We start from the raw sequence: 7,699 nt of genomic DNA on the forward strand, positions 1-7,699 counted from the left end.
GACAAGCTTAAATTATACTGCACAGCACTTAGTTATCCAAGAACTAACAGAACAATTCTGCTTAGGACTGGAGTACCTTGATAGTTTGACGTCCTGGGTGACAAGTGTATTTTCTGCTACTTATTTCAGCTAAAAATGATGGCAAAAGGAGATTCTAAACTGCTTTTCTAGCCAAGAAGCTGCATAAGTGAAAACAGTGATAGAACATTTTGCACTTTTCCAGCAGATGACAAAAAAGGCCTCAGAAACAGAGAGGTGTAGGTGGGACCTGGGCAATGCTTTAGAACATTGCCGTATCAACACTCATATCTGCATATCCTTCCCTGCCTTCTGATAAGTGGTGGCACCCAATTATTACCTTTTACCTGAATCCACATGAGAATTTTATGTTACAAAGGAAGGAAAGTACTGGCAGCAGGAGTCCCATACTGAGTTGGTTGCTGCTGCCAAGAATCTGCCTAGTCCAACACTTGCAGATTTACGTTGCTGGGATGCCTAACCAGTAGCTGTTCCTAATCAGCTACCTAACTCTAAGCTCTCTAGCATGAAATAGCTAGAAGCCATAGTATCTCTTTACATTTTGCTTGCTCCCGGCTAATAATTATGAGTATCTGATAGAAATGTAGCTTCTGTCTGCTGTGTTGGAGGAAGTTCTTACAGAACACTGCATGCAATGTGATTTCTGGTTCAGATTACATGCAGCTTTTCATTTCATCCCATCATATATGACCCACTAAGTCAGTACTCGTGTGATCTAGTCCTCTGCTAAACTCCACTCTGTATATATCCCACTTGATTTACAGATAAGAATCTAAACAGATGACTGCTTTGGAGTTATTCCAGCAGGACTTTTAGATTTTTTATGAAATGCCATTTGTTTCGGTCTATGATGGCAGAAGGTCCACATAAATCTCACAGCTCGCAGAGATGTCCCTCAGACAGCAGTAATCACAAGTGAACATTACTCAGCCAGGTCTTCCCACTGCCAAATCAGGTCTGGCTTTGTCCTCTCAGCTGAGTCTGAACTCGCCCCTTCCTTGCTTCATGCTCATCACATTTCCAAGGATCTGTTTGTAAATGAAAAGATTATTTGTAGTCACAGTCTTCTCTGTTCTGGGAAGGGATACTGACCAATTTTCTCCTTTCCCATTTACATGACTGGCCAGGAACAAGCAGTTCTGGAGAGGATTACTGTCACTGTAGCCAGGGCTGGACAACAATAAAGCTTGGAATCACAATGGTAGAGACTCCTGAATGCTGGGTTCTCACCAGCTTCCCCATGTCAGAGGAAATCTTTGGCTTTCATCATTTGTGATGGTTAATAGGACTTGTGTGAATAACTGATTGCACTTGTTTGGCTGCTAAGGACCGAAGGGAAGAGGAAAAAACACAACCTGGTTTATTTGTACAAAGCATTAAAATATACATGCTATGGCTTCTTTTTTTCATTCTTCCTGGAAAAGAGAAACCTCAAAATGCCGCTTGAATAAAAACCAAAACATTTGCGATGTGAAAGAGAACATTTTCACTTCTGCCTTTTGTAATTACAAAAAAGGAAAAGGAAAAAAAAAAAAAGTCAAGATAAACTCAAATACACTTTCAGAAAGAATAAAAGGCAGCACGGCCTCCCTTCTGCTAACTCAGCTCATAGCCAAAGCAACACCATCCTGGAACTGCAAGATCAAGTCCTTCTACACTGTTCATGGTTGAATAAGACTACTTTATATTCTTGAATATTAAAAAAAAAGAAAAAAAAAAAAGAATTTGAAAGCCTTCAGTTCCTTTCAGTTGCACTGACGTGACTTTCTGTAATGGGAAGAAGTCAGGGCTCGTGTTCTCATGCTCTCCCATCCCTTTTCCAGCATGCTCATTTCTAACAAGCCTGGGGAGTAATGCTCCATTTCAGTAGGTCTTGGCAGTAGTACATCTTTTCTTTATATACAGTCTTCTTTCCTCATGTAGGACATGTCCAACATTACTTAGTGTTGAACTAAGAGTAGTGGGGTACAGAACATGATCCAAAGACCTGGAGCTTGGGCTGCCATCTCAGAGTATTACATGGGTGAGGTTAGTAACTCTGTCTAAGGTGGCAACTTGTAAAGCAAATTAAACTTTTTTGAAGGCTTAGCAAACATAATTTATCTACAGTAATATTTCTACATGGGTAATGATTCCAAAATGATGATCAAAATTAATTCTTGCTGCTGCAATATCCTACTACATCATCTCGTTAATTCTACATACACGGTGATTAATAGGTGTGTAATTCGTAACACACAATCCTTGTGACAAATTAGAAGCGTAAGGGTCACATCTATGGAGGTAAGCAGTGATAACAGTCAGTGGGTACCTTTTATAATGTCAAAAATAGATACACATAATTTAGCAGCTCTCATTATTCAAATGTCAGTCTAATTATACTGCAGAATGTAAATTAGTGCAATATTGTTCTGAGAGCTGCCCAGATCCATAATAATATTCCAGTTCTGGAATTGCCCAACCCTTAAACAAAGGTGAACAAATTCTGCAGATTCGATATCATCTGAACTGCTATGGCCTCTTCACCACAAAACAAAAAAATTTTAAAAGCTTTTTAGGTATCACAAAGTCAAAGAGCAAGGTAATAATTAGTCCAGTGAAGAGGAGATTGCTAGGGAGCATTTCAAGCAGGTTCCAAGTGGATCATATATACTCAACTAGAGCATATCTCTTGTCAGAAGCCAAAAAAGGACTCGAAAGGCAAAGGAGCTGAGAAGTGCTGGTGCAGCATAGCGTGACACACAGGTATGAAGCACTTCAGCAGTGAAGATAAATGGCAGTCCTGTTATTGTAGAGAGAAATTGGGTGCAGAAACTCATTACCAAAGTTTTTCCCGTTCTTGAAAAGCAAATAAAAGTTGACACAATGCTACTCAGTAGGGGAACAGTACAGATTTCCACCATTCTGAATTACAGTTTATTCCACTTAAACCTATTCTGACCTTCTCAAGCACAAATAGTTCACTTACATAGATTTGGTTTCTTCATATAACCTTAACAGGACAGGTAAAAAATCCTATCATCAGCCTAGGGGATGTATTTGACAGACTTATTCAACCTCAGGTTGAGTTTCACCACCAAGTGAGGAAAAACCTTCCACCCAACCGTGTTGTAAAGCCATTGTCTCTGTGGGGACAAGAAGTTGAAAAACTACATTGCATTGCACATAGAGGATCAACGTTCTCTCTGTGAAGTGGGTCAGAGTGTGAAAAACTACTGTCAGCTTTGTAAATAGAAAGCAAAAGGCAATTGTTATGGTAGTATTGACTTTCTGGGTGGAACTTCTCTCACCCAGTACCTATTATACAGTTGTTAGTGTCAAAGCCACTCCACTGAACTCCTTTCTAGGGACCTCTTGTCAATCCAGTGAATTCTCTTTAGGAGGATATTCATCTATCCAGGTGTAGCAGACGAATTGAGGCAGCTGAGAGATGTAATGCACTCAAATAACACCAGGTTGTCTAAATTAGGACTCCAGACCTAAATACAGAGCAGACATTGAAACGACCAATTCTCCTGTTTGAAAGGAGAAGGTCCATCATACAAAGACCTCTTTTCCCAGTCTGCATTTCATGTAAATTGTCAGATTTAGAGATGCACAGTGAGTGTGAACTGCTCCGCAAAGATCCAAGGTGATGGCTGCAAAGGCATTGCCAAGGGAAACCTGGACATTCAATGAATGGCACCCAAAGCTCCCCTTCACAATACAACTTCCCTGCTTCCTCTCAGATCAGTAAATACAAAAAATCAATAACAAGCTCTCATGAACAAGAATACGCATTCTAAAAGGAAATTTCAATCAAGATATGATGATGAAGATACTATGAAAATCATTTCAATTCAAAAACAGAGGAAAGAGGCAACAATTATGGCTTTACTTGACATACAAACCTGCAATTTTTGCAGGACATACAATGTTCTTCTTTTAATTTATATATTATTTTTCATTTCTTATTTTCTCTGTTAACGTTAAATACAAATAATAAGAACCTTTTCATGACTACTGAACCTTGAGTATTATATAAAAAAATACACTTAAGTCCAGAAAGAACCTTACTCTTGTTAAGAACATAATTACCCTTACTATGTCAGCACTTACTTTGTAATTAGAATATTGAGTTTTTCAGAAAAAAAGTAGAGAACGTATTTCCCACCTCCAGTAGTATATTTCATACTTCTAACTTTGGTTCATTGCCAGTACTCTTTCAAACCATTTTTTAGGCAACTTTTGTTCATCAGGGAGTGATTCTGACCATGGCTTCAGGAAAGAGATGTTAGCTGGGATGAAAAGCTCACCAGATGATCATTAAAGCAGTCATCTTCCTTGTAAGCCATACAAAATTCTTTCTCTCCACAAAGAGAATGAGAACAAAAACACACTTACATATATATTTGGCTTCCTTACTAACAGAGTTTTAATTTTTGTCCTCTGCAGGGTTGTTAGGGAGGCTTTAGTTCAATGTACTGAAATTGCAGCTGCTTATATTTAAATTATTTATGCATCCAGCCATGTACATTGGGAATAGATGTCTTATTTGGTTGCAACACAAGGTTCATTTCATTTGCTGGTTGATTTAGCATGAAGAAACCTTCCCTGCAGGGCTGCTTCACAATAAATTGCTATTGGCAGATAGAAATGTCAGGTTTACCCTCCAGATAGGAGCAACAACAAATCAGACCTTTGCTTGCTCCAGTTTTCCTCCTGCATGAGAGATGTGTGTTCCTCTGCTTCCTTCTGTCTGGACTCAAATGTAGAGTCATACTGGGGCACTTCTTCACGTTTGAATTTCATGACCACTGATAACTGAAGCAGTACAACCCAGGGTTTGTGAAACTAGCCAAGAATGGACCAAATTTCAACTTTACTCTGAATCTACTGGAGCTGAAGCCGTGGCATTTTGATTTTCTGGACTTATAACTAAGATCTACTTAAAGTCACCGGAGATATGATTAATAGTTAATTGAGTAATAATTTGATTAAGCGATGCAGCAAATCTGCAATCATTTCATCTCAAAATTTCATTTCAAAATTCATCAGATTAATGACATATCTGGTGGTAGGCTTACACTGTGTCTAATGCCACCTGAGAGACCTAAGGTGTTACAGACATCTACATGAGAACAAAAGATGTAACACAAGATTTACAGCATATACCTCATATTGTAAGGGCAACGTTATTCCTGGAAGGAAAACCCACAGCAACTACAGCAGCTCTAAGAGTCTTTGTTTAGGATCTCACCTGGAGTTCCTACTCCTCATCTTGAAGCTTATTGGGATTATCTCAGCTCGAGATACCAACAATGGAGGTGCCTAAGGCTACACCAGGCCAATTCATCCTCTGTTGCATATCTTGATTTACTGTGACCTCAAACTCTATGCATCGAGGAGACTTTTAGGTGCAAAATTTATCAGTCCATATCTGAATTTACTGATAGGCACAACTCAGGGCAGCCTAAGGGTAATGCTTCAAAGCTTCCAAAGGGAAAAAAGACTTAATGGTGTCATTTACATCACATTTATATCACACAGAGGTTCAAAGAGCATTGCTGTTAAGGTCTCAATTGGGTGGTAACAACTAGTGGACAAATAATGGCTTCTAATAGGACTAAGACAGAAATCTAATGGGAAACATAAAGAGAGCAAGTTCACAACCTAAAGTATAAAAAGTCAGCCGTGCCTCACTGCTTTCTGCCCCTCCGCTTTCACCTCTTCTCCCTCTGCTCTGGGCCCATGCACTCTTTACCCCAATGTACCTTCTAACAGCATCATCTGGGAACATGAGATACTCACCTCCTGAGCCAAAAGGCAGAAGAACAGGGGCTGTAAGCAGCCTGCCGTGCTGTTTACCTCTGAGATAAGCAAGGTGGGTCTGTGTTTGCAGCAGAAGTCTATTTTTATTTGTCCTGCGTCAGTCAGAAATATAAAGGAGCAGTTCTGCTGGCTGGCCAAACCAGCCTTCCTTTCTGTGCAAACAGCTGGACAAAGGAAATGGCATTTGTTGAAGTCACGGCCGCTTGTTAAACTGTGACCTGATGTGAAAACATGAGGGATTATCAGATAGCTTTTTAAGGGTTGGTTTGTCAGTATATTTTTAATTTCCCTGAGTCCCATGAGAAACATCGCGCTCTTACTTCTGGGCAGTTGCAAAGGTGCTTTTGAAGGCCTCATTATTAATAACTCATTTTACATCCATTAGTAATAAAGCCTTCTTATTCCTGGGCATGGGAATCACCTGTGTCCATACAGACATGCAAAGCCATCATTTTTTTAGTGAGAATCAGGAGTGAGAATTATGATTAACGCTTGTTAAGTGCTTTGTACTTACATCCATGAACATCTAAATGGGGTTGGAATGGGTCTTTAAAGGCTATCTACTCCAGCTCCCCTGCAATGAACAGGGACATCCACAGCTGGATCAGGTTGCCCAGGACCTGATCCATCCTGGCCTTGCAAGTCACCGTGACAGACTTTTTCCTTATAGCCAAAGAATTTTTCCTTATATCCAAGACTTATTCCTTACATCCTGTAGCTGGGCTGCAGGACAATGGACCAATGCCATTGTGGTCTTTGCACTGTATATCTATCTTGACAAATGGAGACAGGCATCCAGAAAAAAAAGGGGTTGGAAAAGAAAAGATTACAGTAACAGGACATGTTTTGGAGAAGGCTTAGTGTCATAGAATCATAGAATCATTTGTGTTGGAAGAGACCTTTAAGGTTATCTAGTCCAGCTCTCCAAACCAATGATCTCAGTTTATTCTGTGCTTTGTTTACAATGCAAAGAGACTCGTCAGTATGAATAGAGATGCAGTGCAGAGCTTCCAAGCCAGCAGCTTCAAAGTAAGTGCTCCTTTTTTATGTACAGAGAAATTGAGGCTTGTGCAGAGACGTGGCATAGACCATACAAACATATAAGTGAAAAAGCAAAGTATGAGCAACCACAGCTCATCCAAACCGTATCTGACCTGATCATCAAATTGTGCCTGCACTGTGGCTCAGCAAGGGACCAGGTGAAATCTCTCACCATAAAGATGGTAACTTCTGCAGTAATCATAGAATCCCACACTCATAGAATGGCTTGGGTTGGAAGGAACCCCAAAGACCATCAAGTTCTAATCCTCCTGACACATGCAGGGCCACCAACCTCTATATCTAATACTAGACCAGATTGCCCAGGGCTCCATCCAACCTGGCCTTGAACACCTGCAGGGATGGGGCATCCACAGCCTCTCTGGACAGCCTGTTCCAGCACCTCAACACTCTCATAGTAAAAAACTTCCCCCTCACATCCAATTTAAACCTTCCCTCCTTGAGCTTAAAATGAACAGATGCTTGCTAGTTAACAAAACACAGGGGAAGAAAAAAGTTCTCCTTCATTCTGGGATGCTATGGAAATAGGGATGGAGAAAAAGGACAATGAGATAAATACGCTTTGATCTCTTTTTTCTATTACTGTCAGCTCTCAATAACAGCTGCCTGTCCCTCCTCCTCCTGTAGGCTGCCAAAGCTCTGCACCTCTTCAGCAAGGAGAGAGCAGCATCCTCTGCATAATAATGCCTTACAGCTTCCAGAGGGGTTGGCTGTGTGAGAAGATGTGTTTAGCAATGTGCTTTTCATTTCTGCTACACACAGAGGGAGACATACCTTGCACCTGCTGGGA

Source organism: Meleagris gallopavo, chromosome 6, assembly GCF_000146605.3.
Source record: "Meleagris gallopavo isolate NT-WF06-2002-E0010 breed Aviagen turkey brand Nicholas breeding stock chromosome 6, Turkey_5.1, whole genome shotgun sequence".
NCBI lineage: Eukaryota > Metazoa > Chordata > Aves > Galliformes > Phasianidae > Meleagris > Meleagris gallopavo.